This window comes from Dendrobates tinctorius, unplaced genomic scaffold (genome assembly GCF_039654945.1).
Source record: "Dendrobates tinctorius isolate UK_male_01 unplaced genomic scaffold, ASM3965494v1 ptg000103l, whole genome shotgun sequence".
In the NCBI taxonomy this organism is placed as follows: Eukaryota; Metazoa; Chordata; class Amphibia; order Anura; family Dendrobatidae; genus Dendrobates; species Dendrobates tinctorius.
In genome coordinates, this window is record NW_027361771.1 from 8876041 (window position 1) to 8900297 (window position 24257).

At 42.6% G+C, this 24257-nt stretch overlaps 1 long non-coding RNA gene across 1 annotated transcript; it reads right to left on the reverse strand.

The window, feature by feature from the left end:
* Positions 1-19863: 19863 nt before the first annotated feature.
* Positions 19864-23797, reverse strand: LOC141100218 (uncharacterized). The gene is made up of 3 exons (XR_012234644.1): positions 23746-23797; positions 23578-23659; positions 19864-20134 (listed from the first exon to the last, which is right to left on the reverse strand). It is a non-coding gene; the product is annotated as an uncharacterized lncRNA (long non-coding RNA).
* Between the last annotated feature and the right edge of the window lie 460 nt (positions 23798-24257).

Below are 24257 nucleotides of genomic sequence, written 5' to 3' on the forward strand. Positions count from 1 at the left end.
CCGTGCTGTGTCCTCCGGATCAGGGACTCAATCAACCTAAAGGCCAGATGGAATGCTCCCTTCCAACGCTCCGCCAACATGTGCCTTTCTGAACGTCTCCTCTTATAGCGCCTTTAAGTTTGAAGTACTCCCAGTACTGAGTTACACTGGAGTGCCTCCTGACAGATGTTCCCAAGAACTCTACTTGTACGGCAGACAGCTGTAGCCTGCTTCGGGGCCTCCTTACTCCTGAGTCCCGGCTCACTATCAAGGTTGCTGTTGTGCACCCAAGTCTTAGATGGGAGTAGTGCATTTACAGCCCTCTACTCCACCGGTGTCTGCTGTAGGACCATTAGTATCCATACAACCTCGGGACCGGGCCCCGGCCTTGCGCTTTGAACTTCTAGGCAGGGTTCTCTCCTAACCCATGTCCTCTGTTCCCTTTAACTCCTACGTTCCGTACTAGTCTTTCCTTCTTATGGAAGATCAGGTTTCAGTTCAATGTCTTTCTCCTTCTTTCCTTTCCCGTGCCAGCAGACCCAGGTCACAGAGATCTGATGCAGCACCTCCTTCCTCCATCCCTCTCTCAGGGATCTTCTTTCCTCACTCCTCACCAAGTGACTCCCTCTGACTCACTGAACGACTGACCTCAAATCCTAAACCTTCCCGCTCTTTTATGTATTCTAACTCCACCCGCCTCCCAGCACGTTTCGTGTTCCAAGCAGGGAGCCACCAAAGGTGCTCTGCTACACTCCAAACAGGGAGCCGCAATGTGGCTTTGCTGAACTACCGTGTTGTGTGGGATGCAGGTGTTGGAGCGTGGTCAGGAGCCTCCAACTTACCTGGATGGTGGGGCACCACACCTCAGGAGGAGGTGCAGTACCTCTGTGGCGACTGAGCCTCAGGGGCGCCACACATACTATTTACATTTTGAACTGTTTCCTCCCCCTGTTAACCGTTTATCTCCCTGCGTGGAGTATTCCGTTAAAGTAAAGTTATTAACTCTTGCTCTGCCTTCGGTCTGTCACTGCATCCCGCAACCTGCTCACATGTGACACTAACATCTATAGATCTATGTATTTTATGTGTATATATCTAGTCTATTCTAACCTGTCACTGTGATTTTACTGAACGTGGCACATGAATTGTCGTCTTTTATTCTACAGTGCCGGCAAAAAAAATCTTTACAAGTTCAATGAAACCACAAAATCTTAATATTCAAGTGGATTCAAGTGTTTTATTGTGGATATTTTATTACTATTAGTATTTTGTCATGTCACCCTTACATTTTATCACCATCTGCAGTCATTTAGGCATGGATTCAGCAAGGCTGGCTAAGTATGTGGAGACCATGTTTACCCACAGTGTCTTCATCACCTCCTTTAGATTGTTGATGTTGCTGGGTCGTGTCTCTTGAACCTTGTTTTTCATTAAATTCCAGGCATTTTCCATGGGGTTAAGGTCTGGGGAATTACCTGGCCACTCCAAAATGTTAATGTTATGGTCACTGAGAAACTTTCTCACGGCCTTGGCTTTGTGGACAGGGGCTCTATCATGCATAAAGTAATCACACTGATGTATGACCCAAAAAGTAAGCTTGTGTTCTTCCAAAACAGTAATATAATTGCTTGCTTTCAGAATTACATTCTTGGGAAGGAAGTACAAACCTGCCCTGCCCATGCTTCCACTGAATGCACCCCACACCATCACACTGTCAGGGTGTTTAACAGTCTTAACTGTATATTTTGGGTCATAACGAGACACGGTACTCGGACGACGCACAACCTTTGAGCCTCCCCTGACCAGCCTGAATGTGCTCTCATCACTAAACATCACTTTACTCCACTCTTCAGATGTCCAATCTTGATATTTCTTACACAAGGCCAGCCTTTTCTTCATTGCTGCTGTGAGCAGGGGCTTCTTTGCGGCACGGCAACTTGGTAGACCCAGGTCCTTCTGCAGGCAGTGACGAATTGTCCTAGTTGCGATGTTCTGGAGGAGCATAGGGTACTTGTTTTTTAGTTCAACAGCAGTTATAGAAAGATGTGACATCACTTCACACTTCAGAAGCTTATCAGTCCTTGGTGAAGTCTTCTTAGGTGCACCAGAGCCTGACTTCCTCTGTGGTACCATCCCAGGAGGCAATGATGCCGCCGACCGCTTCAGTTGATAAATTGCTTCTCTTGACACTCCCAGATCTCTAGCTACAGCAATCACCGAATCCCCCTTCTCGAGCAGAGTCAAGGCACGGGATTTCTCTTCCATTTTAAGCTTCTTTTGACCCATTGTGGGAGATAATAAAAAACTGAGGGAGATAATAAAAGACTGCCTAATAGCAAAACTGGCTGAGCTTCACATAACAACCAATCAGAGTGCAGCTTTCGCTTTACCAGAGAAGTGAAAACTGAGCGTTGATTGGTTGATATTTGCAACAAAGCCAGCTTTAATATTAGACAGTTTTTTATTATCGCCCCCATTGTGTACACTTTTAAAAAGTGAAATTATGATGTGGATTTTATATGTAAAGTTTTTTTTTGATGCGCAAGTGTAAAGATTTTTTTTGCCGGCACTGTAACTTTTACTAAATGTTACCGACTTGTTCCGATTTTAATAAAGATGCTCGTGTTACCGATCCCGAATCCAAACGTACCATATTCGTGCCAAATTTATGTTTGGCGATCGTTTTCCGAACATATTCGCTCATCTCTAGTCAGGAGCAGCTGTGAGATGGAGCTGCATGTCTCTAACCAGCATACAGAGTTGTTAACCTGTTCAGCACCAGAGAAAACAAAGTTTATTTAATATGAGGAACCAAGCACACAGGCTAAATGGAAGATCTGTGATTCACAATACGTAATGATCACCTAATCCCAGATCTCACAGGAGGATAAATCTATATGGTTATACATATGTAATGGTCAGATATGCAAATACAAATAGTGGTTGGACAAAAGATATAAGCAGAATATATGGGTCAGTTACCAGTAGATGAAAGGCCTGGCTTTTAGGGGAGGGGCTGCCATATGGGTGGCTTGTGGTCCCATCTGTTGCTTGTCTTCTCCCCACATAATATGTTGTCACGACTTTAGTAGAAAAAAAGCAATAGGCCATGCTTTACACTCTGGGGGCTGAACCTAAATCCCCTCCTAGCCTCTAGCAGTTAAAAATTCCACAACCTAAGATGTGTCCTAAGTCCCTAATGGACGGTCTTAGGGAGGCGGTTTTGGCGCCATTGGATCTAACCGGGCCCCTGATATGCGTTAAGACCAAACACAGCTTTGCTATCTAGTTTCTAATAGCTGTTCTATGTATCTCCATACCCCTGGGTGCTAGAATGGGTCAAGACCCAAGCAGGCGTTCGCCATGTTTTGGGGTTCTTGGAAATATACACATGCACAGCTAGGACATATAGTATCTCCATAACTCCTTATGGAATTATGTTTCTGGAATGTTCTAGAAGGTCTCTGCAGCTTCAGTAGGATTCTATATCGCAAGCAAGCCTTTGTCCTGCTCTGAGATGGTCAAGGTGTGGACCTTCACTTCCGAGCCCTGCCGTGCACACTAAACTATTTTTCTCCAACATATGGGGTATTGGCGTAGTCAGGAGAAATTGCACAATTTTTTTTTGTGGTACATTTTTTTCCTGTTACCCTTGCTAAAATAAAAAAAATTGGAGCTATAAGAACTTCTATGGAAAAAATGTGATTTTTTTTCAATGATTTAAATTTCTGTGAAGCACCTGGGGGCTCATAGTGCTTGCAACACATCTAGATACAGTCCTTGAGAGGTCATGTTTTCAAAATGGAGTCACCTGTGGGGGATTTCGGCTGTTTGGGCACATCAGCGGCTCTCCAAAAGACATGGTGTCCACTCTCGATTCTAGCCAATTGTCACAAGTGTGTCACTACTGCCAAGTTCGACCAGGACACATTTGAGATGGACGACGACAAATTGAAAGTTGAAAAGCAATAAAACTACTCAGATCAATGATCACTCAAGATGCAGTGACAACATTGGAAGTCAATATGAGAATAGCTATGGGTAAATCAACAATGAAGTCACTGGACAAGGTCTTCAAATCGAGGAATATTTCACTGATGATGAAGACACAGCACATACAGTGGGGAAAAAAAGTATTTAGTCAGTCAGCAATAGTGCAAGTTCCACCACTTAAAAAGATGAGAGGCGTCTGTAATTTACATCATAGGTAGACCTCAACTATGGGAGACAAACTGAGATAAAAAAATCCAGAAAATCACATTGTCTGTTTTTTTTTCATTTTATTTGCATATTATGGTGGAAAATAAGTATTTGGTCAGAAACAAAATTTCATCTCAATACTTTGTGATATATCCTTTGTTGGCAATGACAGAGGTCAAACGTTTTCTGTAAGTCTTCACAAGGTTGCCACACACTGTTGTTGGTATGTTGGCCCATTCCTCCATGCAGATCTCCTCTACAGCAGTGATGTTTTTGGCTTTTCGCTTGGCAACACAGACTTTCAACTCCCTCCAAAGGTTTTCTATAGGGTTGAGATCTGGAGACTGGCTAGGCCACTCCAGGACCTTGAAATGCTTCTTACGAAGCCACTCCTTCGTTGCCCTGGCGGTGTGCTTTGGATCATTGTCATGTTGAAAGACCCAGCCACGTTTCATCTTCAATGTCCTTGCTTATGGAAGGAGGTTTGCACTCAAAATCTCACGATACATGGCCCCATTCATTCTTTCATGTACCCGGATCAGTCGTCCTGGCCCCTTTGCAGAGAAACAGCCCCAAAGCATGATGTTTCCACCACTATGCTTTACAGTAGGTATGGTGTTTGATGGATGCAACTCAGTATTCTTTTTCCTCCAAACACGACAAGTTGTGTTTCTACCAAACAGTTCCAGTTTGGTTTCATCAGACCATAGGACATTCTCCCAAAACTCCTCTGGATCATCCAAATGCTCTCTAGCAAACTTCAGACGGGCCCGGACATGTACAGGCTTAAGCAGTGGGACACGTCTGGCACTGCAGGATCTGAGTCCATGGTGGCGTAGTGTGTTACTTATGGTAGGCCTTGTTACATTGGTCCCAGCTCTCTGCAGTTCATTCACTAGGTCCCCCCGCGTGGTTCTGGGATTTTTGCTCACCGTTCTTGTGATCATTCTGACCCCACAGGGTGGGATTTTGCGTGGAGCACCAGATCGAGGGAGATTTTCAGTGGTCTTGTATGTCTTCCATTTTCTAATTATTGCTCCCACAGTTGATTTCTTCACTCCAAGCTGGTTGGCTATTGCAGATTCAGTCTTCCCAGCCTGGTGCAGGGCTACAATTTTGTTTCTGGTGTCCTTTGACAGCTCTTTGGTCTTCACCATAGTGGAGTTTGGAGTCAGACTGTTTGAGGGTGTGCACAGGTGTCTTTTTATACTGATAACAAGTTTAAACAGGTGCCATTACTACAGGTAATGAGTGGAGGAAAGAGGAGACTCTTAAAGAAGAAGTTACAGGTTTGTGAGAGCCAGAAATCTTGATTGCTTGTTTCTGACCAAATACTTATTTTCCACCATAATATGCAAATAAAATGAAAAAAAAACAGACAATGTGATTTTCTGGATTTTTTTTTCTCAGTTTGCCTCCCATAGTTGAGGTCTACCTATGATGTAAATTACAGACGCCTCTCATCTTTTTAAGTGGTGGAACTTGCACTATTGCTGACTGACTAAATACTTTTTTTCCCCACTGTACATAGTTTGATCTTCTAGTTGGTAACATATTTATATGAAACGTGGATGATAAATAAGCAAGGTGGAAGAAGAATCGACACCTTCGAAATCTGGTGTTGGAGAAGGATATCAATGCAATGGATGGCAAGAAGAACACATAAATCAATTTTGAAACAAATCAAGCCAGTCACAAACAGGTAAACTAAAACAAGTATCACTAAGCTACAATTTGCCTGCTTTGAACATATCATATGAAGACCGCATTCACTGGAGAAGTACATCATGCTTGGAAGTATAAAAAGAACAAGATTAAGAGGAAGACCCGTAACTCAATGGCTTCATGCTATCATGATAAGAATTTAGAAGACCACGGTGGGCCTATCTATGCTTGCACAAGATTAATTTACATCAGATAGTTCATCCATCAAGACACTATGGATGGAGATTCAGCCAAAGGCTTTAAAAAAAAAAAAGATTTTGCCTGTTTGTTTCTTAACTTTGTATTTTTGGCATTTGGCCAATTATGATGCACTCAAAAGGTAACTAATACTAAAACAGTTGTATACTATGTTGTTGTAGTTAAGTAAAAAAGCACAGATTTACCAAACCCTCTATAACTCCAGTTTACGTGATAAAGACTTGTGCTGTCATTGTCATACATATGAGATTATAAATTTAACATCAATTCAGAAATTATCATGAGACCCCCACATCCATGCAAATTTTTCTCGAATGTATCATGGTAACAATAATTCTACCCGATAGTGCTGGAAACTTAAAAGCCACAAAAACAATGGAAAAATACATTGTAGAAAAAACACTTTTCACCTAAGTTGTTGGGGCTATACAACGAGGCCCTCTTCTGCCACCGGCCTGGATAATATTAAGGATATCAAAGAAAAGATCAAAATCTTTGGGTGCCGGATTTGATGATTTTATCATTGCTGATCTAAACAGCACAACACCCATAAAGCCTCTACTTTTCTTTGATGCCCTCAATTATACATCACTGACTCACAAGGTCATCAACAGTAATCAGAAGAAGCTAGGATATTGTTTTTTCATTGTACACATAAGAATCATCCACAATACTTACTCAGAAACCAGCTGTTCAGCATCAATACGAAGTATTTCAATAGTAAAGCAGTCAAACAAAACCAACAGCACAAATGTAACCAAAGAAGCATCATGTGCAAGCTTTATACAGTTAATGATGGGTGTGTGTGGCAAGAAAAATAAATCTACACCCAAACTTCGATATTTATTTATTAAGTCATATCTCGGTTGTTTCTACTCGCACAATACAAACAATACAAAAATTAACATCAAAAGTTGTCACCTTTGTAACTTAATTCACGATAGCTCACTCTTGCACTCACCGGTCATGGCGTCTGTATGTTGCCCTTATGTGATTTAGGCTGTGCACTTGGACCTCGTAGTCATGGAATGACATCAGGTCATAGTCAGAGCTGTATTTATAACTGAGGCTTGCTGTTCTCCTCCTTCCTAACTTAATTACAATTTAAATGAACTGGGTGAGGTTCAATACACTTTCATTCAACTTGTTCTACCAAACTAGTAATCACCTTTACATAGAAGAATGTAAATAATGTAAATACTAATGTCCTACTGTTCCCCTATACTCAATGACTAGTTTTATTGCTGCTGATGCACCCTACAAGTAGTGCACCAGTCTGCTCTCAAGAACAGTACGTCGCAAACAAAACTATGAAAATGAGTCACATTTTTTTTACTCTGAAACCCTCAGCTTTTTACAACTCATCTGTATGTATAAGAAAAAAATTGTGAATTGGTGATCTGTACCCCAGAAATTGGTGTTTATAAATCTGCGCCATTTTTTTTAACCAGTGTACATTGCTCAATCAAGTCACTGCAGCTGCTGATATAATTCATTAATACAATTGATTAAAGTTGAGGTGTGATGCTCAGAAGATAAGCAAGGATGTGAGTGACTCAGATGAGGGCAAGATCACTTGGTCTGTATATCTGCAGATTTCATAGAATCATAGAATGGTAGAGTTGGAAGGGACCTCCTGGGTCATCTGGTCCAACCCCCTGCTCAAAGCAGGATTCACTAAATCTTCCCAGACAGATGTCTGTCCAGCCTCTGTTTGAAGACTTCCATTGAAGGAGAACTCACCACTTCTCGTGGCAGCCTGTTCCACTCATTGATCACCCTGACAAAAAGTTTTTTCTAAAATCTAATAATCTGTGTCTAATCCCATTCATTGCTTCTAGTCTTTCCTTGTGAAAATGAGAATAAAAATGATCCTTCTACAATGTGACAGCCCTTGAGATATTTGTAGACAGCTATTAAGTCTCCTCTCAGTCTTTTTTGCAAGCTAAACATTCCCAAATCCTGTTTCGTGCGATATTAAAAGGGTCTACGAAGGGACAATAAAGAAAAACAGCAACAGGGTCATGGGCACTAAAGGCATTTTGATGCTGATGAAAGCAAAGGTAAGCTAAAGTAAGTTATCTCCTTCAAGGGCAGTGTTTTCTTACAAGAAGTAAACTTTTGGTTTCGACATCTGTGGGCTTCTTTCAAGAAAATGATCTTTTTCAGAAAAGTACAAATTACATGCTTGGTGCACTATGGCAGTTCCTCAGTGTGTTTTGCTACCTACCATTCTCCTCTGCTTTATTGACAGAACAGGTTTCATTGGGCCCAGCAATGTGAAAAATTCCCTGTGGTGGAGACCTAAGTAAAACCATTGTTGATGGACTGACTATACTTTTGCCTTCTATTTATTGTGGTCTTCTATTCAGTTGGGTCCCCTAATGAACCCCCAAAAATGGATGGAGATGCGTCGGGACATGGAATAAGTGAAAACAATGAAGACTTTAGACTAATCTAAGTCTAAGCATTTAATAATATTCCTGGACTTCTATTTTGTGATGGTTATGTATTGATGGACACATGTCACTTCTCTATAATATATTAATATTCTGTGTGGAATTGTCATGAGGATTATTGCCTTATAAACTAATGCCCTTTATTTTCTCATCATTTAATGGAATTTTAACTACTATTGATGGGTATGTTGGCGCAGCTACCATTTGTGCTTGCTAATATCTAGTGTAGGTGTGTAATTGTTGAACAGGGGAGCCAAGGCATCTTGTTAGGGTGCCAGCCTCCGCAGTTATGTAGGAAAACAGGTTTGTAGGGCTCATTAGAGACTGATAGCTTCTTTTCTTGGTCCTAGTTACACCTATCATTATACATGCCTTTTTACCTTGATGTTTTTGAGCGTGGGTCTACTATTTACAGGTTTTTAGACATATACAAGTAGAGATGAGTGAACCTTTCAAGGCTTGATTCGGTTCGCCGAACATCACGCTGTTCGCCAAACATGTTCGCCGATCAGTTCGTTTCGGCGACCTAATCCGCCTTCTTCACGGTCCAAACCTTAGGCGGATTAGGTCGCCGAAACGCGTAGTCCCATTTGCGTTTATTTCTGCCATGCACTCTGGTTCCTGATCCTTGTGGGTCGTCTTTTTAACCTTGTTCAAGAAATAAAGAAAAGCATCATTTTACTCCGATCCTGGTTTGCCGAGTTCTTGCTGGATTTCCTTTTTGTTTTTATATATATATATATATATATATATATATATATATATATATACACACATACATATACACAGTACAGACCAAAAGTTTGGACACACCTCATTCAAACAGTTTTCTTTATTTTCATGACTATGAAAATTGTAGATTCACTCTGAAGGCATCAAAGCTATGAATTAACACAGGTGGAATTATATAATTAACAAAAAAGTGTGAAACAACTGAAAATATATCTTATATTCTAAGTTCTTCAAACAAGCCACCTTTTGCTTTGATTACTGCTTTGCGCATTCTTGGCATTCTCTTGATGAGCTTCGAGAGGTAGTCACCGGAAATGGTCTTCCAACAGTCTTGAAGGAGTTCCTAGAGATGCTTAGCACTTGTTGGCCCTTTTGCCTTCACTCTGCGGTCCAGCTCACCCCAAACCATCTCGATTGTGTTCAGGTCTGGTGACTGTGGAGGCCAGGTCATCTGGCGTAGCACCCGATCACTCTCCTTCTTGGTCAAATAGCCTTTACACAGCCTGGAGGTTTGGGGTCATTGTCCTATTGAAAAATAAATGATGGTCCAACTAAACGCAAACTGGATGGAATAGCATGCCGCTGCAAGATGCTGTGGTAGCCATGCTGGTTCAGTATGCCTTCAATTTTGAATAAATCCCCAACAGTGTCACTAGCAAAGCACCATCACACCTCCTCCTCCATGCTTCACGGTGGGAACCAGGCATGTAGAGTCCATCCGTTCACCTTTTCTGCGTCGCACAAAGACACGGTGGTTGGAACCAAAGATCTCAAATTTGGACTCATCAGACCAAAACACAGATTTCCACTGGTCTAATGTCCATTCCTTGTGTTCTTTAGCGAAGGCCTGCTGCACAAAGTCTCCTCTTAACAATGGTTGTAGAGATGTGTCTGCTGCTAGAACTCTGTGTGGCATTGACCTGGTCTCTAATCTGAGCTGATGTTAACCTGCGATTTCTGAGGCTGGTGACTCGGATGAACTTATCCTCCTCAGCAGAGGTGACTCTTGGTCTTTCTTTCCTGGGGCGGTCCTCATGTGAGTCAGTTTCTTTGTAGCGCTTGATGGTTTTTGCCACTGCACTTGAGGACACTTTCAAAGTTTTCCCAATTTTTCAGACTGACTGACCTTCATTTCTTAAAGTAATGATGGCCACTCATTTTTCTTTACTTAGAATTTGTATTATGGCAAGAAAAAAGCAGCTAACAGTCTATTCAGTAGGAATATCAGCTGTGTATCCACCAGACTTCTGCACAACACAACTGATGGTCCCAATCCCATTTATAAGGCAAGAAATCCCACTTATTAAACATGACAGGGCACACCTGTAAAGTGAAAACCATTTCCAGTGACTACCTTTTGAAGCTCATCAAGAGAATGCCAAGAGTGTGCAAAGCAGTAATCAAAGCAAAAGGTGGCTAATTTGAAGAACCTAGAATATGAGACATATTTTCAGTTGTTTCACACTTTTTTCTTAATTATATAATTTCACATGTGTTAATTCATAGTTTTGTTGCCTTCAGAGTGAATCTACAATTTTCATAGTCATGAAAATAAAGAAAACTCTTTGAATGAGAAGGTGTGTCCAAACTTTTGGTCTGTACTGTGTATGTATATATATATATATATATATATATATATATATATATATATATATATATATGTGTATATATACTATATATATATATATATATATATATATATATATATATATATATATACACACATATATATACACACACTGTATGTATATTTAATTTGAAAGATAATTATTAGGGGAAAAAGAAGTCCAAACCTACAGGGCCCTGTGTGAAAAAGTGATTTTTTTTCTCAGGTTTTTCAGATAACTATGCATATAAATCCATTTACAATGAGGTCTTCCTAATCTTATAGTAATATAGCTTTTCATTAGGTTTAGGCAGCATGTGGCTGACATAGCTTCTGCATGAAGGGGTTAATGGCTTCACGATTATGAAGGTGACATCTCCGTTTACCTACAGCACATTGCGGCCTGGACAAGGTGGAGTAGATTCCAGAGAAACCTGTCTGGTCACTTTTTTTAAGCTTATATTGGAATTATGACCCTGTAGTCTGACTAGTTATGGACAAAGATTCTGGTCTGTACCAGCTTGTACATAAAAACTAACAATAGACTGTCCCGCAAACCAGACCTGAACATGGAAAGTTTATACAAGAAACCATCAAAAGAGCCATTTCTGGGATGTTTGATACAGAACAGGGGTATCACTGAAGGACTCATGCAAAGTGAGATTCCTTGCTTGGGTATGGTTGTAAAGGTGAGAGTGATGCTTATAGATTGTATACTACTGCCATCTAGTGGATAAGAACTACCTACTATTCCTGTGTCCACCAGACCCTACCGGTACCTCAAAGCATGCCATTGTTATCGTGCTACTGTGGCCAGTAATTGGCTACCATGGTTTTGAGGTAGAAAAACCCTTTTCTGACACAAAAGAAGTTGAGAAAAAAAAAAAGTTGTGCCTTTTCAGTTGGGGACCTTGCTGTCACTGACTGTTAGGGTATGTTCCCATGGTCAGTAAACGCTGCGGGTTGGACGCTGCGTACATCCGCAGCGTCGAACCCACCGCGGCCAGATGTTACAGCATAGTGGATGGGACAAAAATTCTTAATAAATATAATTCTGGATTAATTATTCAACGGCTCATATACAAAAAAATCAATCCTTAAAAGATACTTTATTAACCAATCATTAAAAAGTTTTCAAAACTTCAAAAAACAGGCAAACAAAAATAGGCTTATTGCTGATTTTCAAAATCCAGCCACAAACACTAGAGAGTCGTTCCAATGTCAGGTAGAGGGTCACAAACCTATTTGTCCCTATAGGGCCCTATATCTCTCTCCTACCTGACAGCGGAGGTTGGCACCCTCTTGATACGCAAATGGCGCCCCCGCTCCTCAGCGGCTCTCCCTAATCACCCTGTTGACTCCTATCTAAATGACATCAGCTTGGAGTACAACAGATGGCAGGGGACAAAAATATAATAGATAATAACCCCATGCCACAAACCACCAAGACAAAAATATAAGGAATAGTAACTGGAAAAAACTCTAATTTTTGGCAGATTTGTAAACATTTGCTTTGGGAGGAAAAGGGGTCTAAATAACCCTATTTAGGTGTCTCCCTGCCTGACAGCGGAGCTTTTACACCCTACGTTACTCTGGTGCCCCCGCTCCACGTGGGCTGACCCTTACTGACCCCTACACTTCTCACCCAGAAAGAGGAAAGAGGGTGTCAGAACATATGGCCAAGGGAGACAGGGGTAATAAATTAGAATTATCCCTGAAAAAATCTCCCCCAAAGACAAAAAATGTTTTAATAATAATAATAATAATAATAATAATAAAAAAAAAATGTATCTGCAAACTGATGTATACAGTGTATGGGATAATAGTGCATTAGCAAAGGCAGTTGCAAGTAAAGGGGGTAAGATATCAATCAGAACAGATACACAATCATTTAAATGTTCTTAAGCAGCATTAATGTACATTTCTCACATCACAAAACGCTGCTATTGCCTCTAATCCCCAACAACACATTTTTCATATTGCATCATGCCCAAAACAATGAGCCATTGATCGCTCTGGCTCAAAATTGCACTGTCCCAAAAAAAAAAAAAAAAAAAAAAATCAGCAAATTAACAAATATGTAAGAACTTAGCTCATGGCCACTGAAAAATCACCTCAATATATATAGTAGGCGGGGTGATAGTACTTTGACAAAGGCAGTTTCAAATAACGGGGGTAAGGTATCAATCAAAATAGATATACAACCATCTGAGTATTCTTAAACAGCATTAATAAACATTTCTCAAATCACCAACCGCTGCTATTACCTCTAATCCCCCATAACAGCATATTTTCATATTGCTTCATGCCCAAAAACAATAAGCCATTGATCACCCGGCTCAAATTACACTATCCCCAAGTATTAAATCAACAAAATTGACAAATATGTAAGAACTTAGATCATGGCCAATGAAAAATCGCCTCGACGCGTTTCCCTCCCGTAAAAGGAGTTCATCAGGAGGCCCATGATGTATTATGAATGCTCCCTCCGAGCATCAGATGTCATGCCTGGTTGCAGGCAGGATTTCAAGAAATCGCATCTCCACTATGCGTTCAGAGATGCCCGCGGCATCCCTTCGTAAAAGGACATGCGGAGCGTCTTTTCAGACCGCAGCATGTCTATTTATGTTGTGGGGACTCTCCGTCTACACAGCATAAATTACCCATAGACTATTAGATGCGGTAATACCGCATTATCTTTATAGTCCCATGCGTATTAAGTGCGGGATCGCTGCTTACTACGCATGTGTACTAATTTAAATAATGTCTTACCTTCTGCCATAGCCAGAAGTTCACGTCCACTGCAGTTCTCGCGAAGAGCTGAGCTGACAGCGAGAACAGCCATGCACGTGACTGCCGGGGACTGGCTTATCTCCGGTCACTTGCCAAGTTCTCACCATCAGCTAATCGTGAACTGCATTGCAGGTGACCGCCGGGGACAGAGTTATCTCTGGTGATCAGCTGCAAGCTCCGCTGTGTCTGGATGTCAGGCTGAATGGTGGCATAATGCCACTGTTCAACCTGATATCCAGATGTAGCAGAGCTTGACTCGTCGTGGTACAGGTTGTATATCTTCTCTGCTGATAGTTATGGTATACTGTTGCTTTTTTATCTTTTTTATTACAGGAGATTGAGGGCTTTGCTTGGATTAGGCGATGCAGAAAGTATGGTATAATTTAGAATATTAAAGGAGTCTGTGTCATTATTTCAATTAAAGGACTTTTTTCTGGGTGTCTGTGTTTTCTTACAATGTGACTATAGGATTAATAATGGAGAGGTGTCTTATAGACTCTTCTCCATTACTAAGTCATGAGCTTGATGTCACTGCACAATTCAAAGGTGACATCAACCCCACAAATATTACCCCACTTGCCACAGCTGCAGGGGAAGTGGGAAGAGCCGGGTAAAGTGCCACAATTAGCGCATCTTTGGATGCGCCAATTGTGGTGTGGCTGCAGGCTGCTATTTTTAGCCTGGTGAGGGTCAAAATCCATGAGCCTCGCCAGCCTGAGAATGCCAGGCCACAGGTGTCTGCTTTTTTCCTTGGCTGATTAACAAATATAGGGGGAGCCCACACCATTTTGTTTTTTTTTGGAGGGGATTCCACTATTTTTGCAAACCATCCAAAGTAAGCAGACTGCTGTGGCCTGGTCTTATCAGGCTGGTAAAGTTTATGGATATTGGATCCTTACCAGCTTGAAATACCAGTCCCAGTAGTCTGCTTTAGTCAGGCTGGTTAACATATATAGGGGGGACCCCACACCATTTTTTTTAAATTAAAATTTATTAAAAAGGAAGGGACCTCTCTCTGTGCTTTCCTCCACTTTCTGTGTCGTGTACTTCCGTCTGTGTCACAAGATTCACCATTATGTAAATTGGTACACGTGTAGTAAGCTGCGTTCCCGCACTTAATACACATGTGACTAGGAAGATAATGCGGATTTACGGCATCTAATGAAAGTCTATGAGTAATTTAAGCAGCGGAAACGGAGCAACTCCACTACATAAATTGACATGCTGCGGTCTGGAAAGGCGCATTGCATGTCCGTCTCTGCAGGGAGGCTGCTGGCGTCTGTACATGTGTAAGGAGATAGACCGGACCATGGGTACCTGCATGCTGGGTCCAGAACTAGAAAGGCTGCATCCTTTGTTCCCAGGGGGAAGCCCGAGTGGGGCGAAACTTCCCCTGCTGTCTGGGGGAAGTCTGAGAGAGGCGGACCTTACTCTGCTGCAGAAAGGAAGGAGGAGAGAGAGACGGAGCTTCCTGCTCACCCAGGAAAGCGCTCGCAGCAGCAAGGGGTAAAAGGGAGAAGCGCGCCAAAAAGGTCAGTCTGGTGCCGGCGCAGAGCAGTGCAGAAGACAGCACGCTCTGCTTCCCCCACCAGAAAGCACCGGTCTGGCGGTGGGCTGCATGGAAGGAGCCCCTGTCACCTGCAGAGTGGAGCCATGCCAGCAGAACGGAGCAAATCCGAGTGCCATACCCGGTGTGATAGTACCGCACACGCTCTGCCCAAGAGTGACCGCATACTTGACAGACCCCTGCATACAGGTCCACCGTTTGTGGACAACTGACTGTCAGCTCCCTGCTACCCTCCACTCTAGGAGGTGACCCTAGTGAAGGCAGAGGCTGCACTGTGATTGTGATGCACAGAGAGAGACAGACAGCTAGGACAGAGCCTCGCTATCAAGGACTTGTGTACATCGCGGAGCGAAGTCCCGTTCCAGCGGTTCCCCACACTAGACTTCGTGCCGTGCTAGATAGTGCTTCGCCGAGACGCCCTGCGCTGCTGTTGTCGGTGCCACTGCTGGATCCCCGCCTGTTACAGACCTAACCGAGACGTCACATGCCGCTGTTGTCGGTGCCACCGTTGGAACCCTGAGGAGCTGCACCCAAGAAGACTACAGACTGATAAGTATCACCTTTTTATTACTGAACTTTGTTCATCCCTGACCTACCCTGCCACTCTTCCAGTTCTGCCCCCATTCCTTATCAACATCCTACAATCCTTCACCTGAATACATTCCCCTGTAAATAAACCTGTTAACCCTTGCTCTGCATACGTCTCGTCACTACATCCCGCATTCCTGCTCACAACCTTACACACACATAGTGGGCATGGAATTTCTTGAAATCCCATCCACTATACTGTAACAGATGGACGCTGCGGGTTTGATGCTGCAGATGTACGCAGCATCCAACCGGCAGCGTTTACTTTCCCCCAATATATCTGCAAACAGGGAATCACTTTTTTTTCCTTCCCAGAAGCCAACTTTCAATTAGCTATATTTCAAGTGACAAAAAAAGGCATGTAAAAAATGCATAAAAGCCGCAGGCGACCTGCCAGTGACCTCAAATGCACATTTGGTGCAGATTTCACCTGCATCAAATCCTGAGCAAATACTGAGCTGTTCCTGACCATGTGAACATATCCTTAGGTGCTTGACCTGTAGCTGCACTACTATTGCTAAGGTGTCTGGTCAGCTATAATCATTTAAAGGGAATCTGCAAGTCATAAGAAGCTGAAAAAAGGATGCCTTTAACCCCTTTCTGACATTAGACGTACTATCCTGTCCACGTGACCCAGGCCCGTATGACCATGGACGGGATAGTACGTCATTGCGATCAGCTGCGCTCACGGGAGGAGTGCAGCTGATCACGGCCGGGTGTCAGCTGGTTATCACAGCTGACATTCGGCACTATGTGACAGCAGCAGTCACGGACCGCCCCTGGCACATTAACCCCTGGCACACTGCGATCAAACATGATCACAGTGTACCGGGGCATAGGGAAGAATCGCGCAGGGAGAGGGCTCACTGCGTGCTTCCCTGAGCCCCTCAGAACAACGCAATGTGCTCGCGTTGTTCCGAGGGCCTCCTTTCTGCAGGCACCCGGATCCAATATGGCCACGAAGGCCTTCTGAGTCCTGCACGGAGGCGGCTTTTTCAGTGCCTGCTGAGAGAACCTCCTGCAGTGCCTGTCAGATCACTGCAAAGTGTCAGATCAGCGATCTGACACTATACAGTGATGTCCAACACTGGGACAAAGTAATAAAGTTAAAAAAAAGTGTAAAAATAATTTAAAAATTCCTAAAGAAATTTTAAAAAAATCCCTAATTCACTTTTTTCTAAATAAATAAAAAAACAATAAAAGTACACATATTTAGTATTGCCGCATCCGTAACGACCTGCCCTATAAAACTGTCCCACTAATTAACCCCACTTAGTGAACCCCTTCTAAAAAAAAAAAAAAAAACAAGACAAAATCGATGCTTTATCATACCGCCGATCAAAAAGTGCAATAACTCGCGATCAAAAAGACAAATATAAATAAACATGGTACCGCTGAAAACATCATCTTGTCCCACAAAAAACGAGCTGCCATACAGCATCATCAGCAAAAAAAATAAAAAAGTTATAGCTCGCAGAATAAAGCGATGCAAAAATTATTATTTTTTGTATAAAATTGTTTTTATTGCATAAAAGCGCCAAAACATTAAAAAATTATATAACCGTTGTAACCGTACTGACCTGAAGAATAAAACCGCTTTATCAATTTTACCGCACGCAGAACAGTGTAAATGCCTCCCCCAAAAGAAATTCATGAAATGCTGGTTTTTGTTCATTCTGCGTCCCAAAAATCTGAATAAAAAGCGATCAAAAAAGTCACGTGCTCGAAAATGGTACCAATAAAAACATCAACTCATCCCGCAAAAAATAAGACCTCATATGACTCCATGTGTCAAAATATGGAAAAATTATGGCTCTTAAAATGTGGTGATGCAAAAACTATTTTTACAATAAAAAGCGTCTTTTAGCGTGTGACAGCTGCCAAACCTAAAAACCCGCCATAAATAGTAAATCAAACCCCCTTAGTTAGGGAAAAATAATAAAATTAAAAAAAATGTATTTATTTCTATTTTCCCATTAGGGGTGGGTTGGGGTTGGAGTTAGAATTGGGGGGTTTCCCCTGTTTAGGAACATCAGGGGCTCTCCAAGTGCGATATGGCATCAAGCCAATTCTGCGCTGAAAAAGTCAAACGGCGCTCATTCCCTTTCGAGCTTTGCCATGCGCCCAAACAGTGGTTTACCCCCACATATGGGGTATCATCGTACTCAGGACAAATTGCACAATAACTTAGGGTCCTGTTTCCCTTGGGAAAGTAAAAATTGGGGGTGAAAACATCATTTTTGTGGAAAAAAATATGATTTTTTAATTGTACGGCTGTACGTTATAGTGAAGCCCTTGGGGGTTCAAAGTTCTCACCACATATTTAGATAAGTTCCTTTGGCGGTCTAGTTTCCAAAATGGGGTCATTCGTAGGGGGTTTCCACTGTTTAGGCACATCAGGGGCTCTCCAAACGTGACATGGCGTCCAATCTCAATTCCAGCCAATTTTGCATTGAAAAAGTCAAACGGTGCTCCTTCCCTTCCGAGCTCTGCCATGCGCCGAAACAGTGGTTTCCCCCACTTATCAGGTATCAGCGTACTCAGGACAAATTGCACAATAACTTTTGCAGTCCAATTTCTCCTGTTACCCTTGGTAAAAAAAAAAAAAAAATGGACCTGAAGTAATTTTTTTTGAACCCTTATAACTTCCTAAGAAAAAAAATTTGCTTCCAAAATTGTGCGGATGTAAAGTAAACATGTGGGAAATGTTACTTATTAAATTTTTTGTGCTCCATATCTCTGTGGTTTAAGGGCATAAAAATTCAAAGTTGGAAAATTGCAAAATTTTCAAAATTTTCGCCAAATTTCCATTTTTTTCACAAGCAAACGCAAGTTATATGAATGGAATTTTACCACTAGCATGAAGTACAATATGTCACGAGAAAACAATGTCAGAATCCATGGAAGCGTTCCACAGTTATGACCTCATAAAGGGACAGTGGTCAGAATTGTAAAAAATTGGTCCGGTCATTATCGTGCAAACCACCCTTGGGGGTAAAGGGGTTAATACCTGTGATCCGATGTCTTAATCCAGAGAAATCCACATTTTTGTTATATGTAAGCTGTTAAGATCTAAGGGTGGGACACTGATCTGCATGAAAATCTGCCTCCAGCGCTTATTTTAAATATAAGGTGGAGTTACCAGTATGAGACATGTAATGACTGACACTTTGCTCTCATAATCGCACACAGCCCTAGCTGCTCTGCTGCAGATCTAGCAGTTCTTGAATGCTGAGCTCTGTATAATCCCGCCCACACCATGGATTAGTTGTTTTCTGTGTACTCTATATATTGACTGAAAACTACTAATCTGCTGTGTTGGGGCGGAGTTACACAGAGCAGTTGACCAGGAGGCACGAGACACCTAGTCCTGTAGTAATCTGCTGATGAAAAACTGATTTTTTTGAATCGGCAGCCTAGTTAGGCTAGTTTCACACTAGCGCTTTTGAGCGCAGCGACAGCCTGCGCACGGCCGCCGCTAAGCCCCGCCCCCTGCCGCGCCTCCGCCGGTAGCTCCGCCTACCGGCTCATGACGCTGCATGCGTCCCCTATCTTTATCACTGGGGGCGCAGGCCGTGCGCAGTATGCGTTTGGCGGCGCATGCGCCTTTTTGACGGTGCGCCGAGCGCAACCAAACTGCAGCAGGTTGCGTTTGGCGCAGGTCGGCGCACCGTCAAAAGGACGCATGCGCCGCCAAACGCATACTGCGCACGGCCTGCGCCCCCAGTGATAAAGATAGGGGACGCAGGACGCATGCAGCGTCATGCGCCGGTAGGCGGAGCTACCGCCGGAGGCGAGGCAGGGGGCGGGGCTTAGCGGCGGCCGTGCGCTGGCCGTCGCTGCGCTCAAAAGCGCTAGTGTGAAACTAGTCTCTGTGAAACATCGCTGGAATCATTGTCTCTGCCACTACATCATGCTGCTCTCAGATTACATTAAAAAAAACTATTGAGATTCCCTTTAAAGACAATGTCTTATAAAAATTATATACTCTGAACAATGTGACATAAAACATGGACTGAAACCAGAAAATTATTTATTGATCAGAAGAAACAAGCTTGATGAATAATCCTGTTCATTTTCACGGGAGTGTAAGGATGCCACAATCCCAACCATGATGGCAAAGTACAAGGCTGACACCTCACACTGTACCTAGGTCCTTGCTTCACTGTCAACACTAGAGGTACACAAGATCACCAAAATGTATGCTTCCTTGCCCAAATCTTCATAGTGTCCACACGAAGGAGGTCTACCCATGGGAGTAGCTACTTCCAAGATATCGAAATCCTTCTGAAAATAAGAATAAGGGCCTCCTCAGCAAACACAGAACCAGCGTCATTTCACTTCGAGGCCAAGAACCCAATGGTCGGTGATACTGTGGTTTTCACATTGCTGGTTAAACAATTATATGATTTTGCGCAAAGAACAGTTTTTTCACCAGCAAAATCTCACGGCCATAACAGTCAGCTGCACGGTTGTGAAGGTGAGACATTGAGCAATTCCCCTGTAAGATCAAATACGGTTTTAATTTTGCAACTTGGAAGCCACAGCTGTACCTGGCCATGATGGGAGAGCCGCATCTGAGCTCACCCCAAAAAGAATCTCATAGCTTACCTTAGAACATTATAATGAACCTTCTTAACACCGCAATGTGTCACCAAATTCTAAGAGCCATAAATTGTTTTCTGGCAATAGACCTTTGTGGGATGTGTTTTTTTTTTTTTTTTTTGCAGAAAGTGTCAGTGCTCTGTGCTCTGATGCTCTCGCATGAGAGAATCACGGTACAGGTGTGGAGGAGAAGGAGAAATTAATTTCTCCACCTCCTCCATTGCCCGCGTCCGTGTGAATCGCACTGCACTCGGATGACATCCGAATGCAGTCCAATATTTGCATGCACCCATAGACTTGAATGGATGTGTACCGTCTGAGATACGCTGCCAATTGCAGCATGCATGCTAGTCGGCACTGCTCCATAGTATAACGTTACATTGCAAACCTACCGTAAAAAATTATGAAAAGAGGCTAAAGAAGAGGTTTCAGGAAAAACAGCACTGGCATCTTCCTCTAGCAATACTCGGCAGGTACTCCAGTGTCTAAAAGACGTCATCCTTGTTTGGGGGGGGGGGGTCAGAATAAATTTTTATTCCCTGAAACATTTTTTGCAATTTTTTTATTTGACAGCAATTGGTTTGGAGATTTTTGCTTTAAGAATAAAAACCATTTCAAAGAGGTGACATGCATTTTTTTCCCCCATCAGTCATTTTTCAAAACCTCTTCTGTTATTAAAAAAAGCTCAAAAACCCCTCATATAAATAGCAAAGTGAATGCATTGGAAGTCTTTTTGCGGAGGGTTTTGCAATAAAAAATTAGAAAACCTAATGACTAAGAGCAATAGATCTATTCTAGATTGAGGACTGGAGCCTCTGTATGCACTTAAAGGGGTTTTCTAATCTTATTAAATGGGTAACAACAAGAAACTTTATAATATACCTCTCCTCTCGAGTCTCAAGAATTCTGTTTACAGATTGTTTCTAAGGTTAATGGCGACCTCTGCAGTCTATCAGAAGTGGCCAGCAGGGCCGGTTTTAGGCAATGTGGCGCCCTAGACAAAGTTTAAAATGGGGCCCCAAATTCTGACATATCGCACATCACACAGAAGCATTTCGGTTGTATTTACATGCGCTGAGTTCAGGCCACTAAATGAGTGTGATCGACAATATTGAAATCATTCAACACTTGTTTCCCGGCCTCTTTTCACCATCTGAGAAAGAATGATGGGGACAGAATGATCACTAATGGATCAATCTGTCCCCAGACAGTATCATGTTATCAGCAGCATATCTACAGTTTACTTCGGCGATGTGCTGCTGAGAACAATGATTTTTGTTTCGGCATAAACAATCTAATCACTAGATGAATAGGCAGCATTTTGCTTGTTTAGTATAATATACACCATAGTCCTCCATATATTATAATGTGCACCACAGTCCTCCCTATTGTAAAATGCACACCCCATAGTCCTCCATATAATATAATATACCCCATAGTCCTCCATATAGTATAATACACTTCCCATAGTCCTCCATATAGTATAATACACTCCTCATAGTGCTCCATATAGTATAATGTACCCCCATTGTCATCCATGTAGTACAATTCACTTCCCATAGTATAATGCACCCCATAGTTCTTCATATAGTATAATGTATTCCACATAGTCCTCCATGCAGTATAATGCAGCTCACATATAGTATAATGCAGCCACCCCACAGAGTATTATGCAACCACCCTACAGAGTATAATGTAACCCCCATAGAATATAATGCAGCCCCCCTCATAGTATAATGTAGCCCCCTCATAGAGTATGATGCAATCACCCCTCTTAGAATATAAATATAATACAGCCCCCCATAGAATATAATGTAGCCCCGAATAGAATACAGCCCATCTCCCCATAGAATATAATGTAGCCACATCAATGAGTATGATGCAATCCTCCCTTATAAAATCTAATACAGCCCCCCATAGAATATAATGCAGCCCCCCATAATATATAACACAGCCTCCCCCATAGAATATAATGTACCCCCATAGTATATAACACAGCCTCCCCATAGAATATAATGCATACTGTACCCCCCATAGTATATAACACAGCCTCTCCCATAGAATATAATATACCCCCAATAGTATATAACACAGCCTCCCCCAATAGTATATAACACAGCTTCCCCCATAGTATATAAAACAGACTCCCCCATAGAATATAATATACCCTCAATAGTATATAGCACAGCCCTCATAGTATATAGCACAGCCACATAGTATATAACACAACCTCCCCCATAGAATATAATATACCCCCCATAGTATATAGCACAGCCCTCATAGTATATAGCACAGCCCGCATAGTATAAAACACAACCCGCATAGTATATAGCACAGCCCACATCTCCCCCCCCCCACCGAAAATGGCCCTACAGTCTAGTACTCACTGTTAGCAATAGTTAAAAAAAACAAAAAAACCACAATCCTCACCTCTACTTGTTCCCGCGCTGCTCCCGGCTTACTTCTGCCTTAGCGGCTGCTCTTCCCGGCACACATGAGTGCGCGATGACATCATTGCGCACCCGTAGTGTCAGAGGCAGAGCGGGGAATGATGGGAGAGGGAGTGTCAGCTGACGCTCTCTCCTCCATCATTGCATGGAACTGTACCGGCAGACGCCGGTATAGTTTAATGCGGCGGGGGGATTCGGCCCGCTAGGTGGGGGCCCCTGGGTGAGCAAGGGCCCTAGGCAGCTGCCTGGTCTGCCTGCCCCTAACGCCGACCCTGGTGGCCAGAGTCATAGGCAAGAGGAGCGCATGTTGCATTTGACCACCTTTAGTGCCCCCCAATAAACTGTGTGTACAACCAATGCACATGTGGAACATCTGGGCCATTTTCTTGCAGAGAAATATCAGCCAATAGAAAATCTTTGCATGCGCACTGTAGATTTGGATTATTTTGGCCCAGATAGTTTGACTAGTCCTCAAGACTACGAAAGGATCTTACATTGGGCTAAGACTCATTAATGTGCCCCAGCGATCCAGAAGAAGACAACTCCATTTATTACAGATTTTGGAGCCAATCACATGCCACTAGGTTTGTTTCTAATGCATAAAGCACAGCACCCCATATTGGTGCCACTACGCACAACAGTTGAGCTGTTCACATAAAATGTCCTAGCACTCACCTGTATTCCATGTGACGCATGTGATCCTTCTCTTACTTCCATGAATATATGCAGGCACTTTCCCCAGGAAAATCCAGGGATCCTGGAAATAAAATTTTGGATATTGTTATCTCCAGCAAGGCATAGGGTAATAATATAGCTGTTTGGATAAGGTGTCAGGCAGCTCACCTCCATTGTCTTTAGTCGCATAACTGTTTGTCCTCTTGGTCCTAGCTTCTCTTATATACAAAGACAAGTTCCTCGTGGAAATCCCAGGGACCGCCCCATAAAACAAGCAAATGGCTAAGTCATGAAATGACGGACAGGAATTTCTATTTTTGATACTTCCTTTTTCCTAATTTTGAAGTTCTAACTGTATCTATATTAGCTGAATTCACAGCACTTACCATTTTGCATGAGCAAAGTGACATCCTGAAATGTACGCCATCACATAATGTGTTCACATACTTCTCCTATCCTCATCACCCCCCACCCATTGCCAAATTAAACACATTGACATCTACTTTAGTATGACTCTAGACAATTTTATTAAAAATGACCAAATTAACCAACTTGCATCATAAGGGAAGCCTGACTCAATCATGACATAGCACTACTTGAGCTTGGGTCTGGGTGCTGCCAGCTGCAGCTCTCTAGGTCTGGGCCAGCTCTGCCTCCTCCTGCAACGACTGGAAACTCCA